This window comes from Rhinoderma darwinii, chromosome 13 (genome assembly GCF_050947455.1).
Source record: "Rhinoderma darwinii isolate aRhiDar2 chromosome 13, aRhiDar2.hap1, whole genome shotgun sequence".
Lineage (NCBI taxonomy): Eukaryota > Metazoa > Chordata > Amphibia > Anura > Rhinodermatidae > Rhinoderma > Rhinoderma darwinii.
The window spans coordinates 56,876,981-56,890,394 of NC_134699.1; the positions used below are offsets into that span (position 1 = coordinate 56,876,981).

A 13,414-nucleotide genomic window follows, 5' to 3' on the forward strand; every position below is an offset into this window, starting at 1 on the left:
AGGACCAAGCCCTTTCATGTGATAAAACAGTGTCCTGCCAAGCAAACACCATCTGATCGCCACTTACTGACACATAAAAATGTGGCGTAAATATGTATAAAGTGTTAGTAACTCTAGTGATGTATGCTATCGATTTAGGAATTTTCTGTATTATTGCTGGTTCTATACTTCTACATAATGGGAAGTATTATAGTAGTTATATTCTTGTATATAGGAGCAGTATTATAGTAGTTATATTCTTGTACATAGGGGGCAGTATTATAGTAGTTATATTCTTGTACATAGGGGGCAGTATTATAGTAGTTATATTCTTGTATATAGGGGCAGTATTATAGTAGTTATATTCCTGTATATAGGAGGCAGCATTATAGTAGTTATATTCCTGTATATAGGAGGCAGCATTATAGTAGTTATATTCCTGTATATAGGGGCAGTATTATAGTAGTTATATTCTTGTATATAGGAGGCAGTATTATAGTAGTTATATTCTTGTATATAGGGGCAGTATTATAGTAGTTATATTCTTGTATATAGGGGGCAGTATTATAGTAGTTATATTCTTGTATATAGAGAGCAGTATTATAGTAGTTATATTCTTGTACATAGGGGGCAGTATTATAGTAGTTATATTCTTGTACATAGGGGGCAGTATTATAGTAGTTATATTCCTGTATATAGGAGGCAGCATTATAGTAGTTATATTCCTGTATATAGGAGCAGTATTATAGTAGTTATATTCTTGTATATAGGGGGCAGTATTATAGTAGTTATATTCTTGTATATAGGGGCAGTATTATAGTAGTTATATTCTTGTATATAGGGGCAGTATTATAGTAGTTATATTCTTGTATATAGGGGCAGTATTAGGGCAAAGCCCCACGTGGCGGAATTGCTCTTGAATTCCGCTGCGGACACTCCACAGCGTTAATCCGCAGCGGAGCCGTTTCTCCATTGCCTTCCACTTCTTTTTAGTAGGCTTCGTTTAGACGTGGCTGAAAATTCCGCTGCGGAGCATAGGTTGCAGTGCGGAATTTGGTGTCCGCAGCATACAATGGATGTTGCGGACCAGTGGCGGACTGGTTGCGGACTCATTGCGGAAGTTCTCCATTGACTTCAATGGAGATTCTAAATTCCGCAATGAAGTCCGCAGCTGTCATGCACATGTCATGTGTGCTGCGGATGCGTCTTGCTTTTTGGACATGACATTTCTTCATTCTGGCTGGACCTATGTATTTCTAGGTCTACAGCCAGACTGAGGAAGTCAATGGGGCTCCCGTAATTACGGGAGCGTTGCTAGGAGACGTCAGTAAATAGTCACTGTCCAGGATGCTGAAAGAGTTAAGTGATCGGCAGTAACTGTTTCTGCACCCTGGACAGTGACTACCGATCCCAATATACAGCAACCTGTAAAAAAAATAGAAGTTCATACTTACCGAGAACTCCCTGCTTCTGTCTCCAGTCCGGCTTCCCAGGATGACGTTTCAGTCTAAGTGACGGCTGCAGCCAATCACAGGCTGCAGCGGTCACATGGACTGCCGCGTCATCCAGGGAGGTCGGGCTGGATGCCGAAAGAGGGACGCGTCACCAAGACAACGGCCGGTAAGTATGAAATTCGTTTACTTTCACTAGGGAAAGTGCTGTCCCTTCTCTCTATCCTGCACTGATAGAGAGAAGGGAAGCACTTTTCCCGCAGTCCGCAGCAGCTAGTCCGCATCAATTTACTGCACATTTTGGGCAGATTCGCCGCAGAATCTGCAACGCAGATTCTGTGCGGCATTGATGCGGACAGCTGCGGAGGAAAACCGCCACGTGGGGCCATGCCATTATAGTAGTTATATTCTTGTATATAGGAGGCAGTATTATAGTAGTTATATTCTTGTATATAGGAGCAGTATTATAGTAGTTATATTCTTGTATATAGGAGGCAGTATTATAGTAGTTATATTCTTGTATATAGTAGCAGCATTATAGTAGTTATATTCTTGTATATATGGTCAGTATTATAATAGTTATATTCTTGTATATAGGGGCAGTATTATAGTAGTTATATTCTTGTATATAGGGACAGTATTATAGTAGTTATATTCTTGTATATAGTGGCCAGTATTATAGTAATTATATTCTTGTATATAGTAGCAGCATTATAGTAGTTATATTCTTGTATATAGGAGGCAGTATTATAGTAGTTATATTCTTGTATATAGGAGGCAGTATTATAATAGTTATATTCTTGTATATAGGGGGCAGTATTATAGTAGTTATATTCCTGTATATAGGAGGCAGTATTATAGTAGTTATATTCTTGTATATAGGGGCAGTATTATAGTAGTTATATTCTTGTATATAGGAGCAGTATTATAGTAGTTATATTCTTGTATATAGTAGTAGCATTATAGTAGTTATATTCTTGTATATAGGAGGCAGTATTATAGTAGTTATATTCTTGTATATAGGAGGCAGTATTATAATAGTTATATTCTTGTATATAGGGGGCAGTATTATAGTAGTTATATTCTTGTATATAGGGGCAGTATTATAGTAGTTATATTCTTGTATATAGGGGCAGTATTATAGTAGTTATATTCTTGTATATAGGAGCAGTATTATAGTAGTTATATTCTTGTATATAGGAGGCAGTATTATAGTAGTTATATTCTTGTATATAGGAGGCAGTATTATAGTAGTTATATTCTTGTATATAGGGGGCAGTATTATAGTAGTTATATTCTTGTATATAGGGGCAGTATTATAGTAGTTATATTCTTGTATATAGGGGGCAGTATTATAGTAGTTATATTCTTGTATATAGGAGCAGTATTATAGTAGTTATATTCTTGTATATAGGAGCGGTATTATACTAGTTATATTCTTGTATATAGGGGCAGTATTATAGTAGTTATATTCTTGTATATAGGTGCAGTATTATAGTAGTTATATTCTTGTATATAGGAGCAGTATTGTAGTAGTTATATTCTTGTATATAGGAGGCAGTATTATAGTCGTTATATTCTTGTATATAGGTGCAGTATTATAGTAGTTATATTCTTGTATATAGGAGCAGTATTGTAGTAGTTATATTCTTGTATATAGGAGGCAGTATTATAGTCGTTATATTCTTGTATATAGGGGGCAGTATTATAGTATATTCTTGTATATAGGGGCAGTATTATAGTAGTTATATTCTTGTATATTGGGGGCAGTGTTATAGTACTTATATTCTTGTACATAGGGGGCAGTATTATAGTAGTTATATTCTTGTATATAGGGGGCAGTATTATAGTAGTTATATTTTTGTATATACGAGCAGTATTATAGTAGTTTTATTCTTGTATATTGGGGTAGTATTATAGTAGTTATATTCTTGTATATAGGGGCAGTATTATAGTAGTTATATTCTTGTATATAGGAGGCAGTATTATAGTAGTTATATTCTTGTATATAGGGGCAGTATTATAGTAGTTATATTCTTGTATATAAGGGCAGTATTATAGTAGTTATATTCTTGTATATAGGAGTAGTATTATAGTAGTTATATTCTTGTATATTGGGGGCACTATTATAGTAGTTATATTCTTGTATATAGGGAGCAGTATTATTGTAGTTATATTCTTGTATATAGGAGGCAGTATTATAGTAGTTATATTCTTGTATATAGGGAGCAGTATTATTGTAGTTATATTCTTGTGTATATAGGAGCAGTATTATAGCAGTTATATTCTTGTATATAGGAGCGGTATTATAGTAGTTATATTCTTGTATATAGGGGCAGTATTATAGTAGTTATATTCTTGTATATAGGATCAGTATTATAGTAGTTATATTGTTGTATATAGGGAGCAGTATTATAGTAGTTATATTATTGTATATAAGGGGCACTATTATAGCAGTTATATTCTTGTATATAGGGGCAGTATTATAGTAGTTATATTCTTGTATATAGGAGGCAGTATTATAGTAGATATATTCTTGTATATAGGGGCAGTATTATAGTAGTTATATTCTTGTATATAGGAGGCAGTATTATAGTAGTTATATTCTTGTATATAGGGGCAGTATTATAGTAGTTATATTCTTGTATATAGGAGCAGTATTATAGTAGTTATATTCTTGTATATAGAGGCAGTATTATAGTAGTTATATTGTTGAATATAGAGAGCAGTATTATAGTAGTTATATTCTTGTATATAGGAGCAGTATTATAGTAGTTATATTCTTGTATATAGGGGCAGTATTATAGTAGTTATATTCTTGCTCATAGGGGGCAGTATTATAGTAGTTATATTCTTGTATATAGAGGCGGTATTATAGTAGTTATATTCTTGTATATAGGAGCAGTATTATAGTAGTTATATTCATGTACACACATACATTATATATATATATATATATATATATATATATATATAATCTCTTTAATGCATCATGGACACAGTCTGGATCATCACGATCGATAGCCTGTCTGACTGCACTGTGGTTGTAGACAGAAGCACTTTTCCCCCTCACATCACAGCAGAAGAAAAGTTGGAGAAAATTGACCTTTATTGATCTCTCTAAGCCGTGTCCTCATCCATGATAAACAAATCCACAAGTGCTGCCCATTTGGGAGCCTACATAACTATAAATCAGGATTGTTAGTGACTTTCCAGAGCTGCAGATGTTGGGTTAGGAGACGGGTTCTGCCATGTGTAGTGTCCATCAGAAGCTGTTGCAAGGTGTGTTTTCCGATGATGTCACTTCTCGCCAGTCAATACAAGATGCCCTAATGACCACTGAATTGCATTATACGACTTTGGTTTTGTGACCCTAGTAACAACTAAAGTAGTTTTTCCCGAAAAAGATACTTTCCAAAATGCCAACTGGATTTGTAGGTCAGACTGGCGGAGATCCAGCAGGTCCCAGTCCTTGGCATCATTGTAGTTCAAGACTGGGCATCTTCCTGGGATTGATGGGGCTCCTTGCAGACGGGTCAACACTCACTTGCTTGGGACAACTCGGCTCCATTCAAGTCAATAGGATTGAGCTGCAATACCAGACAACCTATTTCTGGAAAAAGGCAGCTATGTTTTTCTAATCTCCTACAACCCCTTTATACTTTCCAGTGGTCCACAAAGGAAAGGGGACCTAGTGTAACTGCAGTAGCCAAGCTATGTGACTTTCATCATTTGCCCTTATCTTAGAATCTCTGCCCCCACCGCCGATCAGCGGCAAGAAGAGGTTTCCTTCATTGTTTCCTCAGACACAGTGCCGTACATCCGGATGTGGTGGTACCTGGTACTGCAGCTTAATCCCATTCAGGGGTTGATAAGAGTCGCACCACCACCAATCATCCTAAGAATAGGCCATCAAAATTATAGTCTTTGAAAACTAACTATTTAAAGGAGTAGTCGGTTTTTGTTCGTGCTCTCCGATGGGAATCCTCCTCCCATTCCCCCACCTAGGGTATTATAGAAATAATATTTCAACTGTGAATCTCACCGTCGTTGGCACTCCGTTTATCGATGAGGCACTGTATTCTCCCCTAGCAGCGACACTTCTGGATCCTACAATGGAGCACGCTGCAATTCTTTAGATACTAAAGGAAATCGGTCTTGGCACATCTACAAATGTAGTAGAGCTGAATTTGTCATTTGACTGTCCCCTGTGCACACACAAAGAACACACTAGGATAGTTTAGTACATTATCCTGCTGTAGATCATGAGTCGTGCCAAGTGACAAACTCAGCTCTACTACTTTTGATAACAAAAAGTATTACAAATATGCAACAGATTCCTGGGCCTTATGTGTCGACAGTCAGTGGCCATGTGACCCACAGCGACCAATCCGAGTTCAGCTTTCACTTTCCGATCTGCGCTGGGAAAAGTGATTGGTTGCTATGGGCAACAAGGACAATTTCTCTCGGAGATAGTATATCAGATGGTGGAATAAAGAATGAGCAGCGACTTTGGGGTTAAGAGTCTCGGGCAAGTCGGGCACCGTCCCCGAGCCGTCACTGTCCTGTCAATGGAGAAGCCACCTCTCTCCATGGAAAAGGGGATGAATTGGAGGAGGGGACGGGGTGAAGATGCTGCGGTCTGCAGCTGGGCGATTACCACGTTATCACCAGGAACAAGTGCCGTGATTATTTAGCCGCTGAGGGAAAGAAAGAACGCATTGATAAATGGGAGCGGGGGAGGGGAATGCGAATAATCGGGACGGGGTGTACAAACTTACAGCTGGCTGGGTGCGTTTTAAAGAAAGAAAAAAGCCGTTAAGACTTTTCTTTAGTTGTATTAATTTCCAGGAAATCCAATATGGCCACTACGGGAAAAGTCTCCGTGCTTTTCTAGACTCCTGAACGGAAAATCTACAGTAGCTAATCTCTCATTTTACAGTAAGGCTGACAGGATTGTAGGAAAGCTGGGTGCCCCATAGCTGCCAGCCATCCCGAATTTGCCGAGATTGTCCCTATTTTGCGTTGGAGGCTCCATCGCCGTTTTCATCATTTTTGCGGGAAAAAAAAAAGCGCAGGCTATTTGGTCTGGCACAAACACGGAAACCTGACGGAACCCATTAGGGTATGTTCATCACTTAACAAAAAACGTCTGAAAATACAAAGCTGTTTTCAAGGGAAAACAGCCCCTGATTTTCAGACGTTTTTTGAGCAACTCGCGTTTTTCGCTGCGTTTTTTACGGCCGTTTTTGGAGCTGTTTTCATTGGAGTCTATGAGAAAACGGCTCCAAAAACGTCCCAAGAAGTGTCATGCACTTCTTTTGACGAGGCTGTAATTTTACGCGTAAAATGACAGGTCGTCGGCACAGTACATCGTAAAGCCCATTGAAAGTAATGGGCAGATGTTTGCCGACGTATTGGAGCCGTGTTTTCAGGCGTAATTCGAGGCGTAAAATGCCTCCATTACGCCTGAAAATAGGTCGTGTGAACCCAGCCTTAAAGTCGATCGGTTTTGTCGAGCAGCATTGGTTTCCGTCATGCAACGGATCCGGCGCTTCCGTCTTCCTCGTTATTCTATTTTGACAGAATAATGGAAATGCTAGCGCCGATGTGAACAGAACCTAAGCCTTAGAAACCACCATTTACGTGACCACAGCAAAACTGTTATTTTTGCAAAAATTGCAGCACTCTTACGGAAATTGTGGCAAAAAAAGACTCATGTAAATATTAGTGCGCCCTCTTAAAAGACCTCCCCAACAGTTGTGCCCCTTAGGGCATCAGCCTAAGGTGCAGCCACTCTCCCCAAAAGTCCCAGCTGTTCGTACCTTAGCGGAGCGCTTCCTCACCCGCTGATGCCCCCCAAAAGCCCCAGCTGCATGCCAACTTTACCATAAAAATCATGGCTGCTTGCGAAAACATGGGAATGTGGGTGCTCTAGTAGCTGTTATGGGGGCACAGTGGTTCTGACCTCCCCGTCCCACGGTAAAATGTAACATTCCACTGGTGTCACACAGGTGGGTGGTCCGTCCTCCTGTAAACAAAGCCTGAGAACATATGGTTCCCTCTTGTGGAGAGATGCTGGTACTACAGGAAACAAGTCTTCCTCATGTTGGAGTTTCAGTCCTCCATGATCCTCCTCACTCAACTAACCTGTTGAGGAGAACCCGGCTCAGGAGTGGGAAAGATAAGTAAATGGATACTGTCTGCTGAGCCCTGTATCTAAGCCTACTATGTGTGATACTGTCTGCTGGGCCTTGTATATCTAAGCTTTTCATGTGTGATATAGTCTGCTCAGCTGATATATCTAATCCTATAATGCGTGATACGGTCTGCTGGGGCCCTGTATCTAATCCAATCATGCGTGATATTGTGTGCTGTGTACCTGTATCTAATCCTATCATTTGTGATACTGTCTGCTGGGGCTCTGTATCTAAGCCTTTCGTGTGTGATACTGTCTGCTGTGGACCTGTATCTAAACCTTTTGTGTGTGATACTGTCTGCTGGGGACCTGTATCTAAGCCTTTCATGTGTGATACTGTCTACTGGGCTCTATCTAAGTGTATCTTATGTAATACTGTCAGTTGGGGCCGTGTATCTAATCCTATCCAGCGTGATACTGTCTGATGAGCCGCTGTATCCCCTCCTATCTTGCGTCGCCACATTCAGAGAGACAGAACTTTTTTTGTTTTGTCGTCGACAAAACCATATGTGGACTTTTTTTTTTTTGCGGGTGGAGTTGTATTTTTCAATGGCACCACGTGGGGTACATCTAGCTGTGCGTCATGGTGACTTAATGTATTCCAATCCGTGACGTACAGTTGCGTCATGGTGGCTTAAAGGGTTAACAGAGCATAGTAAATGGTTTATGCCGTCCATATATTTATTTCTTTGCCTATGCTGTACCGTAAAATTCTCACAACATAGGTGATTTTTGTAAAGTGCAGGGGGGGCCCCTACCATTTACCCTTGCCCTGGGCTCCAAAAAGGATAACATGGGAGTGGGGCCATTTTTATCTTATGACCCCCGCCTCCTGTAACATGGATATTTGCGTCAGTAAGCGCGGGGGGTACCAGTTTTAAATCACCCGGAGTTTTATCTACACTCGGTATGTGCTGCCGGGTACGATATGCCATCTGCTGACCAACAACATGAGTCCACACTTAGATATTGGATCTATTGCACAAACCGCAGCAGGCAATGCCAGCATAGTGGTATTATAAGCCTGCTTTTTTTCTGATATGGGCATCCTCAACATTATTAAAGGGGCATTCCAACTATACACGTCATAAATGTTTGATTGGTGGGCGTTCTGCTGTTGCTGATAAGACTCCCACTGGTGCCCAGACAAGACCCCATGCCATATGCCCGGGCGTCGCCATTTCTAGTGGATGGACTTCGCTGTTTCCGTGACTTTTGTAGATTGTAATATATGGTGCACATGTCCAGCCAGCTCTCAGGTACAAAGGGGAGCACTGGACAAAATGAAATGTAGCGTTCTCAAATGGCATCAAGGGCCGCAATTTAGGTTAGGGCTAAAATGATAACAAATATGGCTACGGTAACTTTCGGGTTGCAACGCAACCACATTCGCCATCATTAGTTGCGATGTAGCAGTGCGTTGCGATGTTATGGGCGTAAGTTGCCATGTAGCCCTAGCCTAAAGGGGTTGCCCAGTCCCCTAAAAATTGATGGCCTATCCTCCTGATAGGCCATCTATATTTGATGGGTTGGGGTCCGAATTGCGGCATTCCCACCTATCGCCTGTTCTGAAGTTTACAAGCTGCTTCCCCTTCATTTCCCTTACTGCTCACACTGTGAATCACCGACACCCCGATGGGAGGAGGGTGTAATATTGTGAACCGTCGCTACTGTTGTCGGCAATTCAACGTGTGAGCAGTGACCGGAATGAAGGGGAAGCAGCGCTCGTACGAGCACTGGGACCCCTTCAATACAGCTGATGGAGTTCCTGGCAGTCGGACCCCAACCAATCAGATATTGATGGCCTATCTTGAAAATAGGCCATACATTTTTAGGGACTGGACAACCTCTTTAAATGTACATAAAGTTTGCAGCCATTTTCTACATTCCATAGAAAGCAAACGGTTAAATTTATGGTCTGTGACCACACGCAGTGCGCCCTGTGGAGAGTGCCACACTCCGTGCCCCCTGTAGATAGTGCCCTCTTTCAGTAATAGTACCCCTTAATCAAATAATACAATTCTCACCAAGCCCCGTTTTGCGACAAGCCGAGCTGCACAGCAGGCTTTCTCTGCCACGTTAGGCCTGCAGCCTATGAGATTCCAAGATCGGATCCTTGCGTAGGTCAGCATGATGCAGTGACTTAATTGCACCGGCCTGCAGAGGGATCCTGTCCCAGTGTCTCATAGGCTGTAAGCTGAGTGAATGGTGGAGCAGGGAGCTAACAGCTCCCTGCTCCCCCATAGTATTCAATTGTATACAATTTAATCTGTCATTTGCCGGGGCAACAAGCTTTTGCCCAGTGCTAGCGACGAGAATGTTGACTACTGTATCTATATCCTGAGGACGCAGATAGAGTTTAAAGTTCTGGCACTGCTAGTGGGTTGACAGGGGCCCTCTGAGCTCTGGGGCACCACGCAATTTCGTGATTTGCATGGTGGTTACGACCACAAGATATCAAAATAACCATTAAGGATTAAGCGCAAGATAATTTTCAGCGCAATCCCACCTGTAAACAAAGTGATGCGATAATAACATGCCTTCGGGATGGGCACCTCTTCTATCATGACTGAAGGGGACGCTACTGGCCTTAGGGGCCTGGATCTCACACTTCCCAAAGGATGCGGCTACATTCCCTATTCCCTGCATATAAAATTAAGTCCCTTTGTAAGTACATTACTAGTCTTGTACAGACCTGAGTCACCGCCTAAAATATAGTCCTGTAAGACCATTTTACAGGCTTTAGAGCAAAAAATTCCCTGCTTGTTCAGTGTCTTTTCAGAGACTTTTCTTATGATTTGCAATCCGGGAAAGGGCGCCTTTACACCAGGCCCTCTGATATAGGACAAATAACTCTCCCTAGTGTATAAGAGCTTAGTTAAGCTGGAAGGGGTGTGTCTGATGACAAACTCTCTTACTGTTTCCAGTAACAAGCAGAATTGTGAATGCAGCTCTGGAGTATAACAAAGACTAACTCAGGATCAGTACAGGAAAAGTAAAGTAATGTATTTACAAAGTGACTCCGCTTTCCATGTGGATTAAATCTATATAATGGTATTCAACTTGGACATGCACTTTAAAGGGGCACTGAACTGGAGTTTCCCTTTAAATATACTTGCTACCTTTGATCACTACGATACACCAGCAATGTTCAGAGGGGATCTGACCGCTGTGACTCCTGCCGATCGCTAGAACAGAGTGGCAGCAAAGCTAGGCAAGCCGGTGCCGCTTTGTCGCATGTTGTATCCGATTGCCTTGATCCGGAGGTCACGTGGTCGGCAATTAAGGTCACATCTGTCGGACCCCCACCAACCGGACGCTGATGGCTTATTCTAGCGATATGAGATCAATGTTTGTACCGAGGCAAGGCTTGTATCCTAATTGTTTTTCATTTAAATTTTTGCCTGTTCCCATAGTAACAAATGTATGTATGCTTAAGAGCGATACTTTTACATAATTTGTTCATCGTTTTCAAGCGGCGCATAAACTATATCCTAATATTCGTCTCTTTTTTTTATATTGGTACTAAAGAGTCGTTATAATTTTAATCTTCATGTCAAAAGTAAGGAAATGATTGACGGATTGCTACCCATTTCCCATCCTCCTTAAAGGGGTATTCCCATCTTTAGCATTTATGTGCCGATTTCTTGGATCCTTCCATAGCTCCCATAGACTTAAATAGAGGGTACTGCATGCAAGGCCTCTTCACTTAACTGTAGGTTGCTGGGTTTTGCAACCCATGACAGAATGGCCTGCTTTTTGTTTTCCCATTTAAGGCCATGTCCATGATGACCCCTGGGCCAGTTCCTACCCCTTTGTTTGCTAACAATCCCTGTCCCCCTGCGAGCGGAATCCTGCACAGGTACCGGTCACCCAATAGCAAAGGGGATTGGACTAACCAGAGCTGGGCCCCATATCATGGGCTGCCTCTATTATATGTACACCCTTGTTGCCTACTCTGTCCCAGTCTACACAGCAAAGCTCAAAAGTGAGCTGCAGAAAACGGGAAATGTCAGCTTATTGTATGTGCTTTTGTTTTTTAAGGCTAGTCACAAAAACAGCAACAGAAATGTAGCTGAAAGCGAGGGACTCCGCGTTAATATTTTTTACATCATTTTTCTAGTTTATTTTTGGACACCATCAGCTGTGAAGATTTTGAGTATAAATAATTGGCAGGTCTTTGGAATAATTTACACTTTTAATTAGTTGTTGGTCTTACTCTATACCCCAAATTGGTATTAGTCATATTTTATCCTTACGTGGATGGACTAGCATGAGTCACTGATACTATTTTTGGAAAAATAGTGATGCAAGACCCGATACGGCAGCAGTGATCTTCATTCTTGTGATATTTTTATCATAGGAAATACATGAAGGAAGGTTCGTGAGCAAAATATGGAGAAAAAGGATAAGGCTAAATTCCTTGTAACCTCCAACCCCATCACCAGCTCATGTAGTACAATTTCACGTTCGTCCGTGGGTACTGGGTATTGTGTGGCACTATTATGTTCGCATCATATGGCCATGTTATGTGGGCACCGTATTTGTCTGATTTAGGTAGTGTAAGGTATAATTATTTGGGGAGTATTAGGACAGTACAACTTCATCATTTTCCTCCTTTCCAAAAACATGGAACCCCCCCCCCCCCCCCCGTTCATGTTCTGCCCAGTGGCCACCACCAATCTTGATCCGGAAGGAGAGACATCACTTCTCAGTCTGCTCCTAGTATTCATATTGTCCTGGATTAGGAAAAAAAAATGATTTTATTTTTTCTTTCCAAAAACAGCGCCATGTTTGTCTACTGGCTGTGTTTGGTATTACAGCTTATCCTCTAGACACAGCCCATAGACGGATGTGGTGGTGTTTCTGGGAAAAAAAAAGATCCTTTATTTCTAATGACTGAAGGGGTACAAAACCTTCACGAGTATTTGGAGGCCAATATACAACAAAAAGAAGTTGGATTTCCATAGGTAGGATCACCACAACTGGGAGGTGGGTACTATCGAGTGCCCTTGCCAGGACCCCCACGTTTAGCCTTAATCGCTACTGGCAAGTTTCTTTTCCCCTTACACCCTAAGGCCCTGTTCACACAGAGTTTTTTGGCGCGGTAACCGCTCTGCAAAAAACGCCCGAAAATGGCTCCCATTGATTTCAATGGGAGTTGGACGAGTTTTTTTTACTGCGAGTAAAAAAACCGAGTCGCTGTAAAAAGAAGCGATATGACCCATCTTGACGCGGTTTACGCCTCCAAAACCCCATTTCAATCAGTCAGAAGGAGGAAAAAAAACACCTTGACGAGTGTTTTGACGAGTTTTTGTCAAACCACTGTGCAAAAAACGTCTGGAACAGTTTCAGCCTAAGTCCGGGTTCCCACGGGTCGGATACGCTGCGAAAAAACTACGCAGCGTATCTGATCTAGAACCCGCAGCACATTCTGTCCGTAAAACCGCACCACGTTATGGTGTGTTTTTTTAGGCGAAATTTCCACTGTGGAAAGCAGCGCTGATAAAAAAAAAATGTTTATACTTGCCCCCTCCCTGCGCGTAGTTTGGCTTCATAAGATGACCTTGCAGGCCATGTGATTGGCCTGTGATTGGCTGCAGCGGTCACGTGGGTTGAAACGTCATCCCAGGAGGCCGGACTACAGGAACAAGCAGGGCGTTCTGGGTAAGTATGTTTTTTCTGAGTTGCGATTTTTGCTGCGGAATCGCTGCTATTTATTTATTTTCTTTTTTTTCCTTTAAAAAAAAAAAAGCAGCGTAAATGTTAATAAATTGACCTGCGG

At 41.5% G+C, this 13,414-nt stretch overlaps 1 protein-coding gene across 5 annotated transcripts in view; it reads right to left on the bottom strand.

Moving 5' to 3' along the window:
• Positions 1–13,414, bottom strand: part of AATK (apoptosis associated tyrosine kinase) — a 77,250-nt gene that overhangs the window by 50,717 nt on the left and 13,119 nt on the right. The window lies entirely within an intron of this gene.